Source organism: Lissotriton vulgaris, chromosome 2_1, assembly GCF_964263255.1.
Source record: "Lissotriton vulgaris chromosome 2_1, aLisVul1.2, whole genome shotgun sequence".
NCBI lineage: Eukaryota > Metazoa > Chordata > Amphibia > Caudata > Salamandridae > Lissotriton > Lissotriton vulgaris.
Window position 1 is genome coordinate 171,215,141 of NC_141687.1, and position 24,895 is coordinate 171,240,035.

Sequence of the window (24,895 nt, forward strand, 5' to 3'; positions counted from 1 at the left end):
TGTGCAGTGCCAACTTCTAGGTTTATCACCCCACATATATTTGGGATCCCAGATTTGGGACCACGTTATCAACTGGCGGGGTACGTTCTTTGTTCTTTGTTTATTCTTTGCGACCTCTACCTAGACCGACACAGTTTGAGGCATTGACTGAGTGGATCAGGGCGGCACACGAAAGGAACAGGGACAGTCGAAAGGAAAGAGTGAAGAGGTCAGTTAGGGCAGTCCAAGACGCTATGTGGGATGCATTGGAAAAGAGATGGAGGGTACAGGCGATTGAGGGAGATAGATTGTACCCGCTGTTGATTAAGACTGGGGAAATGCCGAAAAAGAATGCAGACAAAGAGGACAGCGATACAGATAATAGCTTGATAGAAAGGCTGTTATCTGAGAGACCACCTCCATACAACCCAGAGTCAGGGGAGGAAATATCAGCCCCGGTAGAGGAAGTTAGGGTACCGCAAGTTCCTCCTAGAACTGAAGTAGTGGGAAAGCTTTTGACAGGAGAAGGACAGAATGTAGGAAGTGTCAGTTCTCAGAGGTTGCCAGATGCTCTTAGAGTACTGGTTACCATTAGTCCCATAGTGTCAGTATATAATCCAGAGCAGATGCGAAGCGGAGGTCTACCACAGATGGCTATGGAAGAGAGTACCAGATATGGAGGGGACAGTGTAGTGGATGGATTGAGTCAAATGCCAAAGCCTGTAGAGTCGAGTACCCCGTTACCAGCGATGGCAGATTCATCGAGAGGACCGATGGATCTGAGGGGACCAAGGCCAAAATCTTTGGGGGCATTGAGGCCAGATTTGAGAACATGGGAGACAATTGAAGGGGCTCAGAGGGACAAGCCAAGGGAGGACTGGGACCAGGGGAGTGCAGAGAACAGGACGGCTTTCAGAGACGTATCTGAGGTAAAGAGATGCAGGGAACAAGACAGTGCTTGTAGAGAGATAAGTGGTGCATCCAGTCGAGGTACCTTGGGTGCAGCAATAAAGGCAAAAATAATTGATGTGATGCGGTTAAAAGCAGAAGTGGATGAGATTGTTGAAGGAAACTTGCCTTTAGAGAGAATTGAACTTTACGAACCAGATAAGTTGCTGTTTGTCGCGAAGGATGTGACTCGGAAAGCTAGGTCGACTCATGAGTAACTGACTGAATTAGCGAATAAATATGATGTGGATCTGTCTAGGACAAAAATTTTGCAGGGTAAATACAGACTGCAATATACTGATCAAGACTTAGAAGAGAAAAGGGTGATCGGACTAAAGAGTCACATTCGAGAACTTATTATAGGGATACGAGCCTGGAGCAGACTTGACAAATGGGAAGAAAGGTGGTCAAAGAAAAAGAGTGTTAGGAGGAGTGTGGCAGAGACACCTCCTCCAGTGAAGTAGTGTGGCTCACTGGTTAGAGGCGGCAGACCCGAGAGCAGAGGACGGCCCGGGACCAGGGTTCGATTCCTGGCGCGGCAGGTTTCTGGACCAGGGTCAGCGGACTCGATAATTCTCTCGCCTCGGTGCCCACTCTGATCAGCGATCACACTCGGCAACTCTGGGCATTAGCTTGCCTCATCTTCACTAACGGCCCCACCAGACCGCCGGGGATGCCTGGTCTCACCCTGGAGATACCCATTAAGGGACCATTTCTCAGGGAAGCCAGGAAGGGTTTCGCAGCGGTCGAAGCGCCTTGGGACCCTCCGGGTAAGTAGTGCGCTATATAAATGCCTATACATTTACATCCAGGAGGAGGAATGGCAGGAATTGGAGCGTATCCTTTATGGGAGGTGGCCAATGGAGGCTATGTACATGTGCCCTGGAGTCTGGGAGATTTGGCTGCCTTTACAAATGATTTCCCAAAGCTGCGAGAGAGCCCAGTGAATGATACAAGGAGGTAGAGAGGTTTGTTAAGATCTCGAAGGTGCTGTGGATTGACTTGAACACCTTGTTTGATATTGTGGTTCCGGGAGATCTGTGGGTAGCATGCAAGGTTGCTATCGAATGGCCAACTGTTGAGCCAGATAGGGATGTTGCCACGAATGGTCCGTCACCTCTTCTAATGAAAAAATATGAACAAGTGATTACGTGGTTGAAATTTAAGGTACCACCACAGGATATTGACTGGGTGAAGATAGATCGGACGCTTCAGGAACCTAAAGAGACAGTGCATGAGTATTACGAACAATTGTTGCAGGTCTTTAGGCAGTACAGTGGCTTAGATGTAACGAACCCTAAGGACATGGGACAGTTTATTTCAAAGTTCGTTCTAGGGTTGAGACCTGAGATTTGACTCATAATCCAGCAACACTTGATCTGTTGGCAGAACTAGCCGCTGCACGAGATTTTAAGGTATGCCAAATACTGTAGTGATGAAATCGACTCGAAGCACAAAAAGCTTAAAGACAAGTTGATGTTGGTACAGATGCAACCTGCTGACAAAAGAAGGCCAAGTTCAATCGGGGGGAGGTACTCTAGGGAGGAAACAGAATGGTCAGAAAAAGGATAATGGGGATGACTCTAAGCCAAGGATAGATTTGGCGACTTTGAAAAAGACTACTGAGTGCCACCAGTGTCATCAGATTGGACACTGGAGACGCGAGTGTCCCTACAATCCTGCAAATCAGGTGCAGCAGGAGGATGAAGTGGTTCAAGTACAGGTACCTCAGGTGACGACGACAGCAATAGCAAAGACAAAGTCAATAAAAGGGGGGACTTCGGCTCCTCGAGTCCAGGTTCTCCAACCAACGAGAATATCGACAGGGACTCGCACTTACCAGCAGATGCCTCTCTTTGATGAGAGCGACGACTGTTACATAGACCCATTGGCATGACGGTGCCTTAGAGGGGAGGAAGACTGCACTCTTGGGGCAGTCTTGGAGGTAGAACAGAGGGGACCATTTGTAGAAGCTGATATTGATGGTCACACTACCACCTTTTTGGTTGATACTGGTGCTACCCGTTCTACTGTGAGATCTGCATTAGTCCCTAACCTACCCCTCTCGGGACAGACAATCCAAGTTGTAGGCGTTGCAAATAGGAAAATGACAAATCCTCTGACAGAACCAATCCCTGTGAAGATAGGAACGTTCAGGGATAGACATCAATTTGTGGTGTGCGATTCAAGTCCTGTTTGTTTGCTAGGGAGGGATCTCCTATGCAAGCTTAATTGCACCCCTAAGGGAGTGGAACTGGTGATGACGCTACCTTTAAGGTCGCGAATCAGCATTTGTGCATAGAGATGTACCCAGCCTTGACAGTGGAGGAACTTCCACTGGATTTGAGAGATTCAGTCTCACAGGAGGTGTGGGACTTTACAGGAGAAGACATAGTAATTATTAAAGGAGTTAAGCCAGTTAAGATTCAGATCAAGCAGAATGCTGATTTCCCCAGAATGCCTCAGTATATTTTGACCCCAGAGACGATTGCAGGAATAAAGCCTGTGATTGAGTCTATGATTAAACAGGGAATTCTGAAAGCGATATTGGGCAGTCGATGTAATTGTCCAATCATGGGATTGCAGAAACCGAGCGGAAAGTTCTGAATTGTGCAGGATTTGCGCCAGGTGAACAACATAGTTGTTCCCTGTTGTCCAGTGGTACCGAATCCATCTGTAATCTTATTCCAGATCCCGTGCCAAGCTGAGTGGTTCACTGTGATTGATCTTTGTCAGGCTTTCTTTTCGATACCTCTGCATGAAGAGAGACAATTTCTTTTCGCTTTTAAGCTGGAAAGTCGTGTCTTAACGTGGTGTCGTATCCCTCAGGGGTACACTGAGAGTCCATCGATCTTTAATCAGATCTTGAAGAAGAATCTTGAGAGTCTATTACTGCTGCAGAGCTCCGTTCTCGTCCAGTACATAGACGACCTCCTTGTGGCGTCAGAGACAGAGGATGCATGCAGGAATGATACCATTGCTTTATTGAATCATTTGGCAGAGAATGGACAGAAGGTATCACCAAATAAGTTACAGTACTGCTTGAATGAGGTGCAGTATCTGGGACACAGAATAGAGAAGGGCAAACGGAAAGTGTCACCTGATAGGATTTAGTCAATCATAAACATGATGGTACCTTCAACTCAGAGAGAGGTCTGGATGTTCCTAGGGATGGTTGGCTACTGTGGCCAGTGGATTGCCAACTTATCATTGAAGGCAAAGCCTTTACAGAGCCTGACGCACAAGGACGTGAGTGATCCGGTACCATAGGACAACAACTGTATGAAGGCTTTCCTTGAGTTGCGAGAGAACCTTTGTCGCGCTCTGGCACTGGGAATGCCTGACTTCAATAAGTATTTTTCACTATTCTGCTGTGAACGAGAAGGTTGTGCATTGGGAGTCCTAGTTCAGGATCATGGAGGTGTCCGTAGACCAGTTGCCTATTTCTCAGCTACTTTAGATTAAGTAGCTTCAGCATTGCCCGGATGTTCCAAATCCGTTGCTGCGATGGGTGTCAGCAGTGAAAGGTGTGAGAGCATTGATATGGGTCACCAATTAACTGTGTATGTGCCACATTTTGTCGAACTGTTGATGACCAGGGCCAAGACGCATCACTTGACGAATACCAGGCTCACACGCTACGAGCAGGTTATACTTGCTGCGGAGAATGTGACCCTTAAGAGGTGCTCTGTTTCGAATCCTGCTACCTTGATGCCGAATACCCTTGATGAAGATTGTGAGGACCATGATTGTCTTGATTTGACTGAACTTTGCACCAAACCGACACCTGACATTGTTGATGAACCGTTGACTGACCCTCATGAAATTTTCTTTGTAGATGGTTCATGCATAAGAGACAGTGTTAGTCAGTTGAGAGCAGCATTTGCTGTATGTACCATTACAGGAGTTGTTGAAGCTGCGTGCCTGGAAAGAGTATACTCCGCTCAGGTGGCTGAAATCATCGCCCTAACTCTTGCTTGCTTGGCAGCAGATCAGATTCAGATTATCATTTACACTGATAGCCAATATGGGTTTGGTGTGGTTCATGACTTCGGACAGTTATGGTCTCAGAGAGGTTACATGACATCAGAATTCGTGAGGGTGCTTTTAGAGGCTTTGCAATGTCCTAAAGAAATTGCTGTAGTAAAGTGCACAGCTCATGGAAGGGGGACAGATTTTGTGTCACCGAGAAACAGATAGGCAGATGAGGTTGCACGTTTCTGTGCCGAACAAGACCCTTCACTGAACAGGACATAGAGGAATGCCAAGAAAGAACCGAATTAAACATGATGCTTGCCATGGCAGATACTTGGGATGATCTCAAGTGCATGCAGGAACTAGTGTCAGACCACGAGAAGAATGTGTGGATCAATTCAGGCTGCGTGAAAGGAGATGTGGATATTTGGGTCTCGACTGATGAAAGAGCAGTGTTGCCGGATGAGCTGTTGAGTCCAATGGCGAGACAAATTCATGATGCAGTGCATTTGGGAAGAGATGCGATGGTGCGAGTTTTCAGACAGACATAGTACAATCCAAGGTTTCGTGCAGTGGCAGAAGCTGTGTGTCAAAGGTGTGTTACGTGTCAATAAATGAATGTTGGAAAGAGAACTGCAGTTACCATGAGTCACATTGGGAGGTCTGGAGGGCCTTTCAACAGAATGCAATTAGACTTTATTGAGATGCCTAGTTGCAATCATTTGAGGTACATCTTGGTGGTGGTGTGTGTGTTCTCACGGTGGGTGGAGGCATACCCGACACGCAGGTGTGATACACTTACAGTAGCTAAGCTATTGTTGAGGGAACTTGTGCCTAGATTCGGGATTCCGACCTCTTTGGAATCGGACAGAGGAACGCATTTCCCTAGTGAGATCATGAAGATGCTTTGCACAGCACTGAACATTGATCAAAGACTCCATTGTAGTTGCCGACCAGAGGCTTCTGGGATAGTGGAGCAGATCAATCGAACTTTGAAAGCTCGGATGGCGAAAGTGTGTTCCTCCACATCTCTGAAGTGGCCAGATGCTTTGCCTTTGGTGCTAATGAGTATGCGCAGCACCCCAGACAGGAGAACAGGTCTCTCACCTCATGAAGTGCTGATGGGGAGGGCAATATGGTTACCAGCGGTGCCATCGACAGCCATGCTGAGTATCACAGATGATCTGATCTTAGATTATTGCAAGGGACTTGCTGATGTCATCCGTTCTGTGTCCCATCAGGTGCAGGCTGCTGTGGTTCCGGCTTCCAGTGATCTTTTCACGACCTGAGTCCGGGGGACGGTGCTGGTTCAGAAGCACGTGAGGAAGAGCTGCTTGGATGTTCGTTGGAAAGGACCCTACCAAGTCATCCTTGTTACGAACACTGCTGTGAAGTGTGGAGGGCTGCCAAATTGGGTGCATGCTTCACACACCTGTCGAGTTCCAGCACCCTTGGAAGAAACAGCTCCTCTCCCAATTGAAAATCCAGCTGAGGTGGCAGGGCCACATGAGGGGACAAGCCAAGCTTGTGAGGGTGTCTGATGAAGCTGGTTGCTCACCTGATTAAGCTGAGGAAGGTCACAACAGCAGCAACTCCGAAACTGAGTCTGAAGAGGGAAGTTGCTGTGAAAGTGGTCCAGAGTCAAACTCAGCAGAAGATAGCCGTGAGCAGGGCGAGCAAGAAGAAGGAACGAACATCAGTAGAGCAGACGATCAGTGGCCGGAGAGGCAGAGGCGACTGAGACTGGTGTCTGAAAGAGATCTTGCTCCAGTATCCGAAGAATCTGAATCAGAAGAAGGCGAAGAGGGACATGCTCGTGGAGGTCTAAGGAGAGCAAGGCAGACGAGGGTGGACATACCTTGAGCCTGATGCCAGGCGTGCTGAAATCGGGGAGGTGAAGGCAGTGACAGTGATCAGTACCAGTCCTAACATCAAGTTGGATGTGCTGTTGTTGGTGCCAAGACTTGAGATTGAAGGAATATTGACCATCACTGTTCCATATCCCCCAATATTGACCGGAACTCGCCATCTGATTCTGAGTAGATTGATCTTTCCTACATTTGGTCCTGAAATACCATCTCATGAATCCATTGTTCTTCATCTTGAACATTTGGAATATGTGTTAGAAGCAGTTGGTACAAATTTGATTATGGACTAAAAAAGACTTTTGCTGTAAATACTTTGCTGTAAATAACCTAGGTCCGAGTGGAAGAAGAAGAAATGTAGGGACTTCCCATAGAGGACGGGAAAGGGTTAGGGTTGTCTATTGTTTGCGGTAAATAAGGAACTGAAATTAAAAAGGGGACTTTCAGCCTCTGAGGTGTGGTTCGAGTGCTTCAATAGGGAGAAAAGAAGGAATAGACTTTTTGAACACTGTTGCTGAACCACTATATTGAAAAATAAGTCCGGAGACCATGGAGGCTGGAAATCCGAATCATAGAGCTAGGTGCATTGTAGGCACACTTGTAGCAGGAGTGATACACTTCATTATTCTAGTAGTTGTAGTTTCGTATTTGGCACCACATGAGCAGGCAGTTGAGGTTGAGGGAACACCTACACCTCTACTCCTAGCGATAAAGAGGTCAAAATAGGAAACGAAAGAGCCTTGCTGCTAGAGGTTACATGCAGATCTGTCCAGAGGTAATTTCAAGCTCAATGCGTATGCGAAGTTGTTGTATAAGTATATTGATTCAATGAATGAGAAAGATTGTTATGTATGTATGCAATTGCCTGCTTCTGTAGATGAGGGTATTAGATACCATCACCTTCCATTGACATATGGAATTTCATGTAGTTTGCTGCTTAGCATATTTTATGGACACAATCATTTTGAGAATTTCTTTTCGAATAATGATGCAGTGCTTCCTGAAGTGCCGGCATATAAACATTTGAACAAGAATGATTATTACAAGTCAGAGGACAGGCTTGGAACGTATTTTATTCCAACCCAGGAGTTTGATACAGTTTATGCACATCGCCATAATCTGACGTGTCTGTTGTCAGATACAGAGAAGAAATTTATTGATCAGGTAGAAGATAGATACCAAAAACAGAAGCAATTGCGAGATTCTGGTCAGGGTAAAGTGGATTGGACAGATGAAGAGAAGTTGCACAAGTCTAAAGGGAGTTATGGTCCATTAGCTCTAGATGAAGTACAGAAGGGGAAGTTGTGCATTCACCGACCACAGACATATTATGAGAATGTCAACGTAGGTCACACCACGTGTGAGCATAATTTTACTTTGGAGTATTATGCAAAGGATTTCTTGCAGAGTGTGGTGCAAGTGATTCCGACGGTGTATTTTGTCTGTGGGAGAAATGCTTATGCGAGATTGCCTGAGAAACGGTATGGAACGTGTTATTTAGCTATCATTTTCCCTAGTGACAGGGCTCAGGCGGTCCATCTCACTGGCTTCACTGCTGCCACTCGTAAGGTTGTGTGCGGGGTCCCCCAAGGCTCTTCCCTTTCCCCTCTTTTGTTTAATTTATACATCTTCCCCCTCATTTTTATGTTACAGCAGCTTGAGGTCACGGTGTTTAATTACGCCGATGACCTCCAGCTAATTTTCAACCTTTCTCATTCCCCCTCATCTTTTCAGAACGTCCAATCTGTTATGTTGTTCATCCAGGATTGGATGAACTGCAACCACCTCAAACTTAATCCGGACAAGACGGAATTAGTCTTGACCGGAGGTGGTTGCAGCCCTTGGTCCCCTTCCCACTGGCCCCTCTCACTTGGTGTCTCCCCACTTCCTGTTCCCAAAGTCAAAACTCTAGGAATCTTTCTTAACCCCTCACTTTCTGTCCACTCACAGGTGAGTTCTGTTGTCTCTTCTTGTTTTTTCTCCCTTAGAACTATTAGGAAGATCTCCCGCTTCTTTTCCCTCCCTGCCCTAAAGATTATAGTGATGGCAATGGTGCTTTCGCGCCTAGACTACGGTAACATCATCTACAATGGCGCACCTGCTTATGCCATTCACCGTCTGCAACTAGTGCAGAACCAGGCTGCCCGCCTGATCCACGGCCTGCCCAAATTCCATCATGCCACCCCTCTATTGCAGGCACTTCACTGGCTGCCGGTGAAAGAGCGAGCCATGTTTAAGCTCGGCTGCCTCACTTTTCAGACCAAAATGGGCACCGCTCCGGAGTTCATCTGCTCTGCTATTAAGACTTACATCCCGGGCAGAGAGCTCCGCTCCACCCACTTGGCACTTCTAACTGTCCCCCGATTCAAAAAGAAAAAGGCTGGCGGAACAAAATTTGCGGTTCTCGCCCCTGTGTTTTGGAACTCCCTCCCTGTGGAACTCCGCATGACATCCTCTTACACAGAGTTTCGGAAAAGCCTCAAAACCCTACTCTTCTTCCGAGCCTTCGCTGTTTAAATTTCCTCTGCTCCTGCTGTCCCCTCGCAATCTAAAAGCTCCATGAAACCGCGTGGTATAAGCGCGCTATAGAAATGTTTTTAAATTCAAATTCAAATATACCATACAGAAGATTTTGAACTTCTAGAAGAAGGACAACATGTGAGAATGAAGCGAGGTGAAAGTGCAGGAGCCATAGTTGGAGATATTTTTGGAGCAATGATACCAACTTTGGGAGTGATTCTGAATGATGTGAAGATTAGAAGATTGGCGACTGTTGTAGATGAATTATCCATGAATACAGCTAAATCCTTAGTGTTGGTTGAGGGTGAGATGTTGTCTATAAGGACTATGGTTTTACAAAACTGTCTTGCTTTAGACTTACTTATAGATGAAGAGGGAGGAGTCTGTATACTTTTAGAGGTACACGAATGTTGTACTTATATACCAGACAATAGCAAGGATCTAGAGAAATATAGAAGCAACATTACTGCAATTCATTATGAGATTGAAGACTTGACTGGAGAAACCGTGTGGGAAAAGATTAAAAAGGGTTTTGGTAGTGTTGGAAGTTGGTTTGCGAACCTTGGGAAAGGGATTCTTGGTTACATCTTGAAGCCAATCATCATAGTGGTGCGTTGTGTAATTGGATTATGGGAATACAAGTGGTACAAATCAAGCAGATTGGAGAGGTCGATGAGAATGCAAGAGAGACGAAGGGAGAGACTGCAGGAAGTCAGTATTGAAATCTGAAAAACATGGAATTGCTCAAGAGAGGGAAAGTGGCAACAAGCTCAGTATAAGTCGGTTCTTCTTTAAGGATGGTGTAGTATATGATGACACAGGTCATCACAGGGGGGGACTGAGAGAGCGCCACGTTACGTTGCAAATTTGTAGGGGTGCATCATAATCTCGAGTAGTCAGCACCCACATATTTAGAAGACTTTATTAAGATAGGTTAGAAATGTAACATTAGATCGAGAATCAGTGCAATATGCAGTGATGTGTTTAATTAATCATAGACTAATGTAGTGCCTTGATTAGAGATACATTTTGCATAACGTAGAAATGTAATCATATGGGATATGTCGTATTAGCAATGATGTGCCTTATTGAAATATACATGTGCTTATAAATGAGTGAATTAACATAGGATTTTAATATGCAAGATACACTGCTTACATTGAAAATAGAATTTATGCTTTAAAGTGATGAAATGTAATGTCTTGTCATATTAGAAATGCATTCAAACGTGCAAGGGTGTGGGATATGTTGAAACCAGTAGAGGCCTAACTGTAATTTCTTTGGTTAGCCTTAGTCAAAAGGAAAATTATTTCTCCTTCTTGGCAAAGGTTGTCCTCAGTGAATATTGAATTGTAACTTGAATGTTTGCAAGGATGTTTCTCATGTATTTCAGCTTATAGGTGCAAGGCCACAAGGCTTGTTAGGTAGAAATATCCATTGTTTAGAAGTTAGGATAGTAGGCGCGAGTGCAGAGGAGCTGCCAAGGAATTTGGGAGTGCAACATTCAGCATAGAAGGTGCCTGGGACCCAAGGACACTCCAACGGACGCTTGATGGAGAGGTGCCATACTGGAAAAATCCGTGGATCGGTACCTGCCAGAGGGGTGTGCTTTTGGGCGTGCCAACTGTTTTGGGGATTTTGTATTAGGGACAGCACCCGAGGGTGGAGAGTCAGTCTAGGGTGGAGAGACAGTCTAACGTGAAGGGTCCGTCCGGAGCAGAGAGAGGACTAGTAGTCAGAGAGTGGGCTTGGGAAAGGCAAGATGTAGGTAGATTGTGAACTAAAGGTAGAATAAGGTGTAAGAAGGAGCATCTTAGAACGAGCTCGGTAGCTGAGGCTACTTATGGGAAAGTGAGTGTACTTCTTAGGAAGTCTTCACTGCTGACACGTTTGTTCTCGCTGGGTAAATTGTTAAGTAGGGATGTCACTTTAGAGCTAGAGTAGGGACAGTCTAATTGAATTCGTTTCCTTTCTGTCAATGCAGTCCCGACTTTCAGTAGGGACCATTATAGCATGTCTAATGCTGCTTGAATTGACTTTGATTTTCATTCTGACTCGTCTGAGACTTCTGCGTAGGATTATGTTTGTATTAGTGCCAGTCTATTTTTTTAATCTCTTGCTGAGATGTCTGTATGTTCAATTATTTTTGGCTTTGTAATAAACATTCACATATCAGTTCGTAGTCAGTGGTCCTTTTGAGTATAAATTGGATTTGGGTTGTAAAGCTGTTTAAAGTTATGATTGTAGAATTCTTCCCTCTACGCTTCTAAGACAGTGAAAAAGGTCCAGTCGACCAGACCTGGGATTCTAGAGATTGGTAAGAAGATCTAGATGAGAATCCCCGCTTCCCCACCTCCTTACTATTAAAGACACGTGACCCCGTTTTACATCTGACAGTGAACAGTAGGTAATACTTAGACACATGCCGGCACCCACATTCAAAGGGCGCCAGCCCAGGTGGGCGCTCTATGTTATCCCCGATGTCAGATGCTTATCGCTTACACTATGAGAACGGGGACAGACAGCACCAGAAGCCGGGAACCCCGCAAGGTTTGCAACCCTATAGCAAGTATTTGCGCCTTCCATGGAGAGCTACATTGAGCCCCTTCCACATGCCCCTTTCCACGCGACTCAAAAGAGTTCAATGATATCTAATGTGATTGGTAATGACAAATACATGTCCAGGGCACTTCTGCGCACTGCGGCTTAAGATGCAGGTCACACATAGAACCCTTGTATAGTTCAGTGGGTTGAGCGCCCGCTGCAGAAATATGTACGTTATTTGCTGGTTAGAATCCAAATCCTCGCAGGGTCGAGTCATGTGTTCATCCTCTCGAGGCTGAAATAATGTTATTAGAGAACCCAGAGTAAATGCAGTTTGGATTGTGTGCTATATAAATGGACAATTTTACCAAAACCATAACTTCAGACCAAACGGAGACCAATATTCATTCAAGAGCCTCAGAGTTCCATACAAGCATGAAAACTCACCAGGCCCTTTTTGTGCAGTGAACCCCGGTAAAGCCCGCCATTCCAGGCTCTCAGGTCTTATTTCTGATAGCCCAATTGGTCATTTCTTAGGGTCTGGTGTAGCTGGCACAACAAATAATTTATTTCCAGCGCCCTGGGAGTGGATCATGACACCACCCGTCCCATGCAGGACTGGAGTGCACTAAATAAACTACCCGCCCTCTTGGCGGGCACAGGTGCCATGGCGCTACAGGTGCCATGGCGCAGCAGGTAAGGGCTGTTTTATGGGATGGAGTTAAGCGGAAGACGGGACCAGGCCGGACCTGCAGGACACCTGGCACTGTGATGCACACACTTCCATTTACTTCCCTCAGGGGTTTCAATAATGCGGACAACGGCAGGAGACAGTGTAAGAGTAGGTCCCTGACAGCATGGTCCTATAACACAGCATCCCTCAGGACAATACCCACACTAGAGAAACATCCTTTACAACGCAAATTTTACCATGCAGTGCCTTTACAACGCAGGTTTTTCAACGCAAGTCATTACAACGAATTGCGCTGGGGGGCGCTCTAGGATAGGTAATAGTTTAATTTACTGTCCAACACCGTCCCTACTATCCACGGGGACTGGCGTTGGAATAGTAAATTAAACTATTCACTATCCAGCACCCTCCAACGCAAGTCGTTGTAACGACTTGCGACTTGCGTTGAAAAACCTGCGTTGTAAAGGCATGCGTTGTAAAAGCATGCGTTGTAATAACGTACATCCCCACACTGCACATCCCCCAATGCAGCAATGGGGGTAACGCATGGACACACACCTTTTGTTCAAGGACTTCCATTAGTGCTCATCTAGGGAAGGCACATGGGCTAAGTCCGGTATAACAGCAGCCCCCACTGGCCTCATGTTTCAAGCATGCGCACAACTTCAGATGACACGCCCATTCAAGCTTTGGCCTCTCTACAGAGGCTCACTTCTGGGCCAATTGTGAAGCTGGGGTTGAAGGGGGAAAAGTTATGAGGGAACATGTGTGACAGTGCAAAGAAAGAGTACAGAAAGGAGCCCAGCCATGCTGAGGGGCGGGGTGAGACCCAGCAGCTGCACCTGTTCTCAGCACGGAGGGTGAGCCGGCAGGTTGGTGGAGGTGTGAGTAAGAGCCGCGTATCCTCTGCGGTGAGCCTGTTAGCACCGAGGTCCCTGTCTCCCCCTCCCCCCCAAGAGAGAATACACCACAAAAGAGGGCGGACACTACAATTAGCAGGAGGTGCTTGCACCCCACACAGTGGTGCTCCGACAACTAGAAGGTTCCATCCCTACGTGCACGTTCGGCCCCGGGCCTTCATTAAGGACTCACTTCTGCACCGCCTCTGGGATATGCCCGCTCCGCAAGACGAGGTCCGTGCAGTCCAATCATCGAGACGCCCAGGGTTTCGGGAGCGGCATTAAAAGCACTTTCACCACCAATGACATCACAGTATTAACCCCCATGCCCTCCCTTGGGCCCGGGAGAGCTTCCCATCTTCTGTTAAGGGAGAGTGAGAGGGGGGGGAGGGAGGGGGGGAAGGGGGGGGGGAAGAAACAAACAATAACAAGCATTGGAAATGCAATAGGTCTCGCAATAGAAAAGTTTGAGTTTTTGATGTGGTAAATGTAAATATTTTTTAATTTTTGTTTGTTTTGCAAATTATAAAAGTATTCATTTTATTTGAAATGCCAATAGTTATACATTTAGCAAATGTTACATCTATAGCATTAGTAAAGGTACATGTTTAGTTTTCCCCTGTCTTACATGTATTGATCTGACAAATCACAATGTTTTAAAAATGTGATAAATAATGAATAGTGACATAATGTTAGTTGTAATTTTTAATGGTACTAGATCAAACGTTTGTAAAAAAATGTTGTAGTTATTTTAATTTTATTTTTGTTGTTTACTAATTTGTAATAAAAGTTTAATATTTTTTTTATTTGATTTTTGTATTAAAGTGTTATAGTAGTTGTTGATTGTTGCTGTGGTGGTGTGTAGTGATGCTGGTGTTGCGCTGAGTGATGCTGTTATTGTTTTTTTGCTGCTGTGCTGTTGCTGAGTGGTGCTGTGGTGGTGTAGAGTGATGCTGGTGTGTCCCTTCTTGATGCTGCTGTGCTGCTGAGTGGTGCTGTGGTGTAGCTGAGTGGTGCTTTTGTTTTGTGAGTTTTTGCTGCGGTGGTGCTAATTAATGCAGTGGTGGTGTTGAGTGGTGCTGTTGTGGTGCTTAGTGTTGCTGTTGTTGTTTTTAGTGGTGCTACAGTGTTTTTTTTTTGCGGTGCAGAGTGATGATGTGGTGTTGCTGAGTGGTGTTGTGGTGGTGTTGAGTGGTGGTGTTGAGATGCTGTTGTTGCGCTGAGTGTTAATGTTGTGCTGCTGAGTGTTAATGTGGTGTTGCTGAGCGTTCCTGGTGTGTTGCAGATTGATGCTGGAGTTGTTTTTTTTGTGTGGTGCTGAGTGTTGCTGGTGTTGCGCTAAGTAATGCTGGTGTGTTGCTGAGTGATGCTGGGCTGGTGCTGAGTGTTGCTGTGCTGTTGTACAGTGATGCTGCTGTGGTGTTTATTGATGCTACTTTTTTGCAGAGTGTTGCTGTGGTGCAGCTGAGTGTTGCTGTTGTTGTGCTGACTTATGCTGTGTTGATGCTGAGTAATGCTGTATTGGTGCTGAGTGGTGCTGTGATGGTGCTGAGTGTTTCTGTGGTGTGCTTATTGCTGCTGTGCTGTTGCTGAGTGGTGCTCTGGTGGTGTAGAGTAATGCTGGGGTGTCCCTTATTGATGCTGGTGTGGTGTTGAGTGGATGCTGTGGTGTAGCTGAGTGGTGCATTTTTTGTGTGGATTTTTGCTGCAGTGGTGCTGAGTAATGCAGTGGTGGTGTTGAGTCGTGCTGTGTTGGTGCATAGTGTTGCTTTATTTCTTTTTATTGGTGCTGTTGTTTTTTTTGTGGTGCAGATGATGATGTGGGTTTGCTGAGTGGTGTTGTGGTGGTGTTGAGTGTTGCTGGTGTTGCGCTAAGTAATGCTGGTGTGTTGCTGAGTGATGCAGGGCTGGTGCTGAGTGTTGCTGTGGGGTTGTACAGTGATGCTGTTGTGGTGTTTATTGATGCAGGTGTTTTGCTGAGTTTTGCTGTGGTGGAGCTGAGTGTTACTGTTGTTGTGTTGACTTATGCTGTGTTGATGCTGAGTAATGCTGCGTTGGTTTGAGTGGTCCTGTGGTGGTGCTGAGTGTTGATGTGGTGGTGCTGAGTGTTGCTTTGGTGTTGCAGAGTTGAGCTGGTGTGTTGCTGTGATGGTGTGTATTACTGCTGTAGTGTTGATGAGTGTTATTAGTGTATTGTATGCTGTGGCGTTATGCTTAGTGTGTGATGTTTTTTTCTGTTTTTTTTCAGATGTCATGTTGTGTGAGTGTGTTGCATGTTTGTTTTTTATTTGAACATGTGTGTGCATTTTTTGTTATTTTTATGTATTTGTTATGTGTGTTAATGTATTGTTTGTAACTTTGTTCATAAAGTTTTTTTTTTTAAATGGCGGACGCTATTTTTTTTCTTTACGTTAGTTACGTTGTTGTGTTTAGCGTTTTAGTGTTTTGTCAACTTTCAACTTGTTTTAGCTATGACGTAATTTGTAGCAAATCGCAGCGCTACGTTTTGTGACGTAGCGTTGCGTTTGACATGCGTCAACTGGGAATTCCCCAGATCTTCGTCAACCTTCGCATGGGAAAGCTGTGTTGTTCTTCTGGTCTTCTTCCTGCGTCGTTTGACAGGTAAGTTTAAAATGTAATACTATATACTCTATTATGTGAATGTATTATCGATTTGTTTGATATTGTTGTTCATTTTTATCACTGTTTAATAATAATTTTCGACTTTTGTGTATCCCGACTTTTTTTTTGTTTAGCGTATGTACTTAGTTTATACTTATATAGTTATGTAACTTTATAAATTGTGGATGTGCAATGTTTTAATGTATTGTTATTTAATTTACAGCAATGTATTTATTTAATGTGACTGTTATTGTGTAAATTTCAGACATTTTTTGCTTTTGCTTATGTACTTTGTGATTATAAATTGTATTTCCCTTTTTTTATGACGAGTTATGTATTATTCATTTAATGTATTAATGTATTGCCACGCTTATATTCGTTATGTATTTTTCACTTTTTGCGTTATTATTTTAGTTAGCCTATGTACAGTATTGGTCTTCTATTTTTAATCACATGATTGTTTTACTTCCGTTGTTTTTTGTTTCATTTTTCTTGGGTAAGTTGAGTATTTTATATTGCATATGTAGGGTAGTGGACTTATATTTAGAATTCCATGAGTTGTTTATTAGGTAATAAGTTCTTATTGATTCGGTGTTATTTTTTGCTTGTTATTTGGTCCTTCTTTCCATAAATTCATTGAGTTGTTTATTAGGTAGTAAGTTCTGTCCCATTCGGAGTTATTTTTTGCACGTTATTTGGTCCTTCTTTAGCTTTTCGTTTTCTTGTTGGTAACATTATTTATTGGAGATACTTTTATTTTTCGGATTGTTTTTTATTTGTAATGTCCTCTACTTATTGCAATGTAATATTTTATAGAAATAATGTTTTTCTTGCTGGTGTAGTGTTGCTGAGTGTTGCTGTGGGTGTGTTGAGTGATAATGTGGTGGTGCATAGTAATGGTGTAGTGGTAATTTGTGTTGCTGAGTGATGTTGTGGTGGTGCTAAGTGGTGCTGTGTTGGCTATGAGTGATGTTTGAATGGCGCATAGTGATGTTGGTGTGGCACTGACTGATGCTGAGTGGTGCTGTGTTGGTGTACAGTGGTGGTCAGTGATGGTGATGTGGCGCTCAGTGATGCTGGTGTGGACCTGAGTGATGCTGGGATTTAGTTTCGCCTATGTACTTAGTATATAGTTATGTATCTTTCGAAACTGTGGATCTGCTATGTTTTAATCTTTCCCTATTGAATTTATGTAAATGTATTGTTTTTATGTGACGTATTCATGAAATATACATACATTTTTTTACTTTGATTCTGTACTTAGTGTATTGAGATTGATTTTCTCCGAATAGTAATTGTGCTATGTATTACATACCTCCTTATTAATATATTGCAATGTTTTTATTATTGATTGTGATGTACTTCTGATCTATTGTGTCACCCTTTGAGTTTGCTTATGTTCTTATTTTATTTCTATTGCACCTTCCTTATTTTTGTTGTGCTATGTATTAAAGTGTTTTTGACGTAATATATTGCAATGTACTTATTTAATGTAATGTACTTTCTAGATTTGATGTATCAAAGTTGCTTTGAATTACTATATTGCAATGTAGTTATTTTATGTGATGTACTCCCTAAATGTTTTGATACTTTTTCCATTACTGTAAATGAAATAGTGTTTATTGTACTGTAGTATTTTATTTAGTGTTTTTCTTTATGTGTATTCTTGTTAAAGTCTTTAAAAAAAAAAAAATTCAGTAACAGTATATTTTTTGTAGTTATTATATGTTGGTGTTAGTTTTTTCAGTGGTGTTGCAGAGTGATGCTTTTTTTTTGGAGTTCTGTGGACGTGCAGAGTGATAATGTGTTGGTGCTGAGTGATAATGTGGTGTTGCTGATTAATGCAGTTGTAGTGTGTAGTGGTGCTTAGTGATGCTGGCGTTGTGTTGAGTGATGCTGGTTTGTCGATTAGTGATGCTGTGGTAGTGCTGTGGTGGTACTGAGTGTTGCTGTAGTGGTGCTGAGTGTTGTTTGTGGTGGTGCAGAGTGATGTTGTGTTGTTGCCCAGTGATAATGTGGTGTTGCTGAGTGATAATGTGTTGTCGATGAGTGGTGTTGTGTTGGTGCTGAGTGCTGCTGTTGTGGTGCTGAGTGTTGCTATGGTGATGCTGAGTGATACTGTGCTGTTGTATAGTGGTACTGTGGTGGTGCACTTAGCCCCACCACAACACTCAGTGCAACACCAGCATCACTCAGCTCAACACTGGCATTACTCAGCAACACATCCAGCATCACTCACCGCCACCAGAGCAACACTCATCAACACACCAGTATCACTCAGTACCACCATAGGATCACCTAGCATCACCACAGCATCACTCAGCACTACAACAGGAACACTCAGCACCACAACAGCATAACTGAACACCACTACAGCATCATTTGGCACCAGAACTGCATCACTCTGCACCACAACACCACCACTTAGCATTCTTGTGTTGCGCATAGTTTTGTAGTGGTGCTGAGTGACACTGTTGTGCTGTTTGTTACTGTGATTGTTCAAAGTTGTGTTGTGTTGGTGCATAGTGTTAATGTGTTGGTGCTGAGAGATAGTGTGGTGGTGCTGAGAAATGCTGTTGTGGTGTGTGGTGGTTGCTTAGTGACGCTGGCGTTGTGTTGAGTGATGCTGGTGTGTCGATAAGTGATGCTGTGGTAGTGCTTTTGTGGTACTGAGTGGTGCTGTAGTGGTGCCGAGTGTTGTTTGTGGTGGTGCTGAGTGATGTTGTGTTGTTGCTGAGTGATACTGCGATGGCGGTGAGTGTGGATGCCTGACGCTTGTGGATGCCTGACGCTTGTGGATGCCTATGCTTAGGGGTTCCATCAAGCTGGTGTATGCCTGACGCTTGTGCATGGCTGCCATTTGTGGCTGTTTTTGCGGCTTGTGTCTGTCTGACGCTTCTGGTGAAGATGAACTGTTGAGGATGCCTGTGGGCTGATTGTTTGCTGGTGATGGCACGGTGTAAAGTACATTTTTTGATTTCCAAAATGAAATTAAAGTACACGTATTTTAAATAATGAAGACCCCAATAGTATATTCGACGCCCAAATCTCGTGGCTGAGTGTTTGTAAAACAAATGGAGAGCGAAGCGCGCGCAGGAGAGGGAGGGTGTGGGCTGAGTAGACAGCTTACTGGACGAGAAGCTGTGTTCTTTGTGTTTTTAAACGCTACTTATTATTATTAAAGAAATATAAGTAATAACATTTAACGTGCATTCTAGGGATGCACTAGTGAGGATGTCTTTGGGCTGATTGTTTGTTGTTGTTGTATAGTGGTTGAAGTATTGCCTTTATTGCAATGTTGTGTGTACCCCAGGTGTAAAGTTAAAAGTTTTATATATAATGTTTTTCAAAAACACGTACTTTCATTAGCGAAGACAAATTAATAACATTTGACGTGCAACTCTGGGGGCTGAGTGTTTCAAAATAAATGGAGAGCAATGCGCGCGCTAGAGAGAGAGGGGGTGGTCTGAGTGCCAGCTAAATGGGAGAGAAGCTGTGCCTTTCGTGTTTTGCAAAGAAACGTATTTGTCATAACGAAACGTAAGTAATAACATTTAAGTTGCAGCTCAGGGTGCAGAATGTCAAGTATTGAAAACACTTTTTTTGGTATTTACTTAAACAAAGTAATAACATTTGCAGTGCATGTTAGTTTGTGACGGTGCATTTGTGTTGTAGTGGGCCTTTCAGCAGATGTTTCATTTAGGGCTAACAAGAGCTTCGCATCCTGCTGTTCAAATTAGCATTTCACAGATGCTGGCTGACAATAGATTAGAATATTTACGACGGTGCTTAAAGCACTCCAGTATCCTGTTGTACTTTACTTTCCGAAAGTCTGAAAGTCTGTGGCCTGTGGGTTTATGTTAATGAAATTGGAGAGCGGTGCGCTCTAGAGAGGGAGTGGGGGGGGGAGTGATTTGTCAGCTGAATGGGAGAGAGGCTGTGTGTTTGTTGAAAGCAAACTTATTTATGAACGAAAACAAAGTTATAACATTTAACGTGCAAGTCTTGTGGAAAAACGTAAAATATGTAAAGCAAACTTTATTTGAATTACGCTGATAAAGTAATCACATTTTACGTGCATGTCTGGAGCCTGAATCTAAAGTAATACCATTGAGCTGTCGCACGCTGGAGAGGGAGGGGGGGAATGAGTAGGCAGCTGGATGGGAGAGAGGCTGTGTGTTTCGTGTTGTTTGTAAAAAAAACATTTTTATTACCAAAAAACAAGTTATAATATTTAAACTGCAAGCCTGTCTTATTTGTAACCAAAAACACATTTATAACATTTAACGTCCAAGTCTGGGTTTCAGTATATGTACGCAGACAAAGTACGTATTTGGAGAGCGAGTTGCACGCTGGAGAGGGAGGGGGTGGTCGGAGTAGCCAGCAAAATGGGAGAGTGGGACATTGGAGGAATGGCGCGCGATGGAGAGAAAGTCTGAGTGCTGTGTGTTTAAGTTATGAAATGGCCGAGCGATTTGCGCGCTAGAGAGTGAGGGAGAGAGGCTGTTTGGAAAAAAAACGTACGTTTATTAATAATTTTTTTTTATAACACTCAGCGTCCAAGTCTGGGTTTCAGTATATGTACGCAGACAAAGTACGTATTTGGAGAGCGAGTTGCACGCTGGAGAGGGAGGGGGTGGTCGTGAGAAAGCCAGCAAAATGGGAGAATGGCTGAGGGCTTCGTGTTGTCGCCGTACACAAAGTAAAGAGCCAATGAAAGGAGAGCCTGTGGGAGGGAGGGGCTGGTATGAGCGAGAGGCGCACGCACAGTGGTCTGAAAAGTGGTCAGCTGAATGCAGCGTGCAGAAAGTGAAGAGACAATGGGAGAAAGGCTGTAGGATGCGTGTTAGCGTGCTGGAGAGAAAGGGGGGGTGATAAGCGTGAGGCGCGCGCTGGACAGGGAGAGGGTGGGAGGATCTAAAGTGAAGAGCCAATGAAAATTGTTTAAAAAAGTGCACGTGGCGAGAATGCGCGTCTTTGTGTTCACGTGAACTGTATGAATTCCGCCGATGGTTAAGCTCTGGTTAAGCCCCAATATCTCTCGCCAGCAATGCGCAAGCACATTAGCAGGCGAGACCTAAAAAGGACTTTAAGTGAGGGTGGTGCCAAAGTACTAGACAGGGATAATAGCTGCCCCCCCCGACACCCTGGAAACCCTCCCCACGCCGCGAGACAGAGCTTCTGCGGTGGCACCCCAGCCACCGTGCCCCGTGCGCTGTATGCGTCTCACAAAGAGGCCCCCAGTCTAACATTACAACTAGGACACTAATTAACATGTTACTATTGAAATGAGTTGGGAATCTGCGAGGTCAGGAAAAACATTGATGTAGTAAAGAAAGGACTAGGAAGAGATCACGCACTGTGGTCATCACCCAGGCCAATAGACCACCTTCCTAGCCCTTGTAGGGCCTAATCATGGTAGCAGCACAGTTTGCTCAACGACCACCAACAGAGGCTGTTGCAAGGAAGTAAGACAGACCGATGTGGAGGCAACAGCTAACAAGCATTTGCAATGCAATAGATCTCGCATTTACGCGAGTTTGTGCTATTGGCAATGTAAATGACAATCCATTCTATTTATGTTTTGTGTTTTAAAACATAAATAAAAGGCATTGTCATGTATACCAATAACTCAAACTGGGGTAAATGCGAGACCTATTGCATTGCAAATGCTTGTTTTTTCTTGGCCTAACCATGAGCAGTCTATTTTTAGGGGCGAGGGGTGGGGAGTTTTGGTTCTCGTGACTTGCGTTGTGGCCAATTTAACTGGTTAGTTTTGGCACAGTTTAGCTTAATTTCGTAATCCTAGCTTCATCTTAATTTTAAGGGAACATCTATCTGTGTTATATAGTCAGTGCCACTGCTGATGTGAGTCTGAGGTCGCAGGCTTTTCCTCATAATTATGAACGTGCCGCATTTGCCACATAAACTGTCATCTGCCGCGGATTTGAACAAAAAATGTTTCTAGCTCAAACGGATCTAAAGTTACCAAAATCACAGCAACCTGTGTTATCACGCAGTGTAGTGTAAAGCCATATGCAAAGGTTGACTAGTAATCTTTTAGTTGCTTAGTACTGTATTTGAAGGTAAAACTGGTACTAATGAGGGGAAACCTTAGCCCAGACGATGATGTGAAAAAAAGACAATTATCAAGTAACACTATCATAAAATGTTCTGCATTAAAATGCATAACTTGCCCTTTCTTGCCGCATAATTTGGTCCTCCCCTTCTGCATAGTTTGGTCCTCCGCTGCTGCATAATTTGGTCCTCCACTACTGCATAATTTCAGCGGCCATGTATATAGCTTTTAATGCAGGTGTTAACACTTTTCGGTAGCTTGTTTCTTACTTAGCGTTTTACACTACACCTTTATAAGCGCTGCGAATAAAATGTTACCATTTATGCAGAAGGGTTTGTCATTTGGATTACGTTGCCTGTATGGGTAGAGCAGGGCCGGATTGGCCATGTTGGGCACTGGGCATTCCCCCGGTGGGCCGCAGGTGCGGGGGACGGTTTTGGGCCCCAGGGAGGCCGTTTTTGTTACAGGGCCGTTTTTGCAGAATAGCTGCAAAATCGGGCCCTGTAACAAAATCGGTCGAAACCGGCCCTGGGAAACAGCTCTGCCGCACCACTCAACCCCTGGGGGGGTGGACGGCCGAGCACTTTGCCAGGGACGGTTTTGGTCCCCACTCCGGGCAGAGCAGGGCAGGCCTGGCCGAATTGGGGACTGGGCATTCCCCCGGTGGGCCGCAAGGGCGGGGGCCGGTTTTGGGCCCCAGGGGCGTCGTTTTTGCAGAATAGCTGCTAAATCGGGCCCTGCAACAAAATCGGTCGAAACCGGCCCTGGCAAACAGCTCTGCCGCACCACCTAACCCCTGGGGGAGAGGGGGGGGGGGGGGGAGGGACGGGTTTTGGTCCCCAGTCCGACCCTGGGGCAGAGAGCACTCCACTCACGAGCCGCCCCCTCAGCCTTCGAACTTTGAAAGATGAGTAAACTTTGGCACATGGATGTAAACTAAATATTTAGTAGGAGGAAGCGCCTGAAGAGTGTGTGAATTTGTCAGATAGCATTATCATTCAGACTTGTTTTTATGTGCGTGTCTGACTGACCCGTAGTTTTATGGCACTGGCGTGACCAAGGAGTACTAGGATTTTTCACGTTTTAACACCACAAATTAGCAAAGTACTAACACCACACAATTGGACGCCCAGTATCATTAAATAATTAACTTAGATGCTAATGGCCACCATCGAAAGAAAGTTCCAAATGGCTTTCTACCCAGATGACAACTTTAAAAATAAACTGCACGCCATAAATGAGCTTTAGCTACTGGAACTACTTTTAAGTTTGCAAACGCATCCCATAGGTGATGTGATATTATTTCTAGACAAATATTGTACAGTTTTAAAGAAAGCCATATATAATAAAAGCATTACAGTATAAAGCATCTCGATTCAGACTGTCCTGAGTAATAGAACCTAAAACACAATGTAAACTCCGGAACTTGCAATGAGTACTCATAAGAAAGAGAAAAAAAACACAAACTTTGTATCTCACCTCACTGTGCATCAACGCACAACTATTAGAGTTTAATACTCAGAAATATGTGAATATCACAAACATTTTAGCATTTTCAATTGTGCTTCCCTTAAGAGGAGATGCAGATAGTTTTGCAATATTGACACAAACTTTGCCACTTTAGCACATACCAAGTTGATTTGTCCATTAAGGCAGAACTCCGGTGTGGATTTACAGGGGAAGATGTCACCTCTCGAGGGGCCACCACAGTTTTTAGGTCAAGCCTGGGCAGCGCATGCGCTGCCCTGCGAGGCATGCTGTATTCGAGTATGGACTTGAAGCTCCGCCCACTCGCCGCTTATATTTGTCATTGGCTTGTGTCATTGTCCTTTGTAAATGCTGGCTTCTGATTTGTTAATAGGCTTTTTAGTCCCTCCTTAGTACCACCTTGGCGTCATTTGCAACCTCCCATGAGGACTGGCCCTTTTACTTCGGTTGTTACACGGTATGTCCTATTTAGTCTATAAGCACTATTTTCTTTAACAAGATTCTCCTACTGCGGACACGACATTCAGCCCGCCATGCGTGCTTTCACTTTCCAAGCAGCCCAGGACAATGGAGGCCTCTTTATTTAAATCAATTAGGTCTCGCATTGACAGGAATTTACTCAAACTTGCCACATCATTTTGCTCTCTCGTGATGCAGAATTCCAGTGGCCTGGGTGGAAGGTAAAAGAGAAGCAGCTGGGGTAACTCACGTCAGGTAGTCACTCAGCAATCCACCAGAGTAAACAAAAGCACATGTACTATGTCAAATCACAAGATACCAAGAGATAAACTGAGAAGTCAAAGTTTTTTTTACTTTCTAGGTAACATAGGTCAAGTCTATTTATGCTCCTGGATTTTGAAATTCAACTATATCTATTAGCCATGAAGAGAACAGCAAACATGTATATAATATATATATATATATATATATATATATATATACATATATATATATATATATATATATATATATATATATATATATATATATTTTGCATTTAACAAGACATATTCATTACTAGCCAACCAAACTCATCTCAAAAGGATCCCAGTGTTAAAAGCAGTAAGACACTTACCTATCGACATAAAATGCAAATCTGCAGCGGTTCCAACACAAAATGTGGACAAACCTGCAAAATGTAACAAAGTGTGGCTATTTATAAATGCATCCACAATGTTCCTTGATTTGTCCAAATGCATAGATCACTATGAAAGCAAGACTGGTGCTACTTTGTTTTCCAAATGATAATGTTCCAAAACAAATTATTATTTATAAAAGTTTTGTA

At 44.2% G+C, this 24,895-nt stretch overlaps 1 long non-coding RNA gene across 1 annotated transcript in view; it reads right to left on the minus strand.

The window, feature by feature from the left end:
• Nucleotides 1-24,895, minus strand: part of LOC147729774 (uncharacterized) — a 289,109-nt gene that overhangs the window by 201,470 nt on the left and 62,744 nt on the right. Inside the window, exon 2 of the long non-coding RNA XR_015308348.1 lies at nucleotides 24,686-24,739. This is a non-coding gene — a long non-coding RNA (uncharacterized LOC147729774). The remainder of the gene's footprint in view (nucleotides 1-24,685; nucleotides 24,740-24,895) is intronic.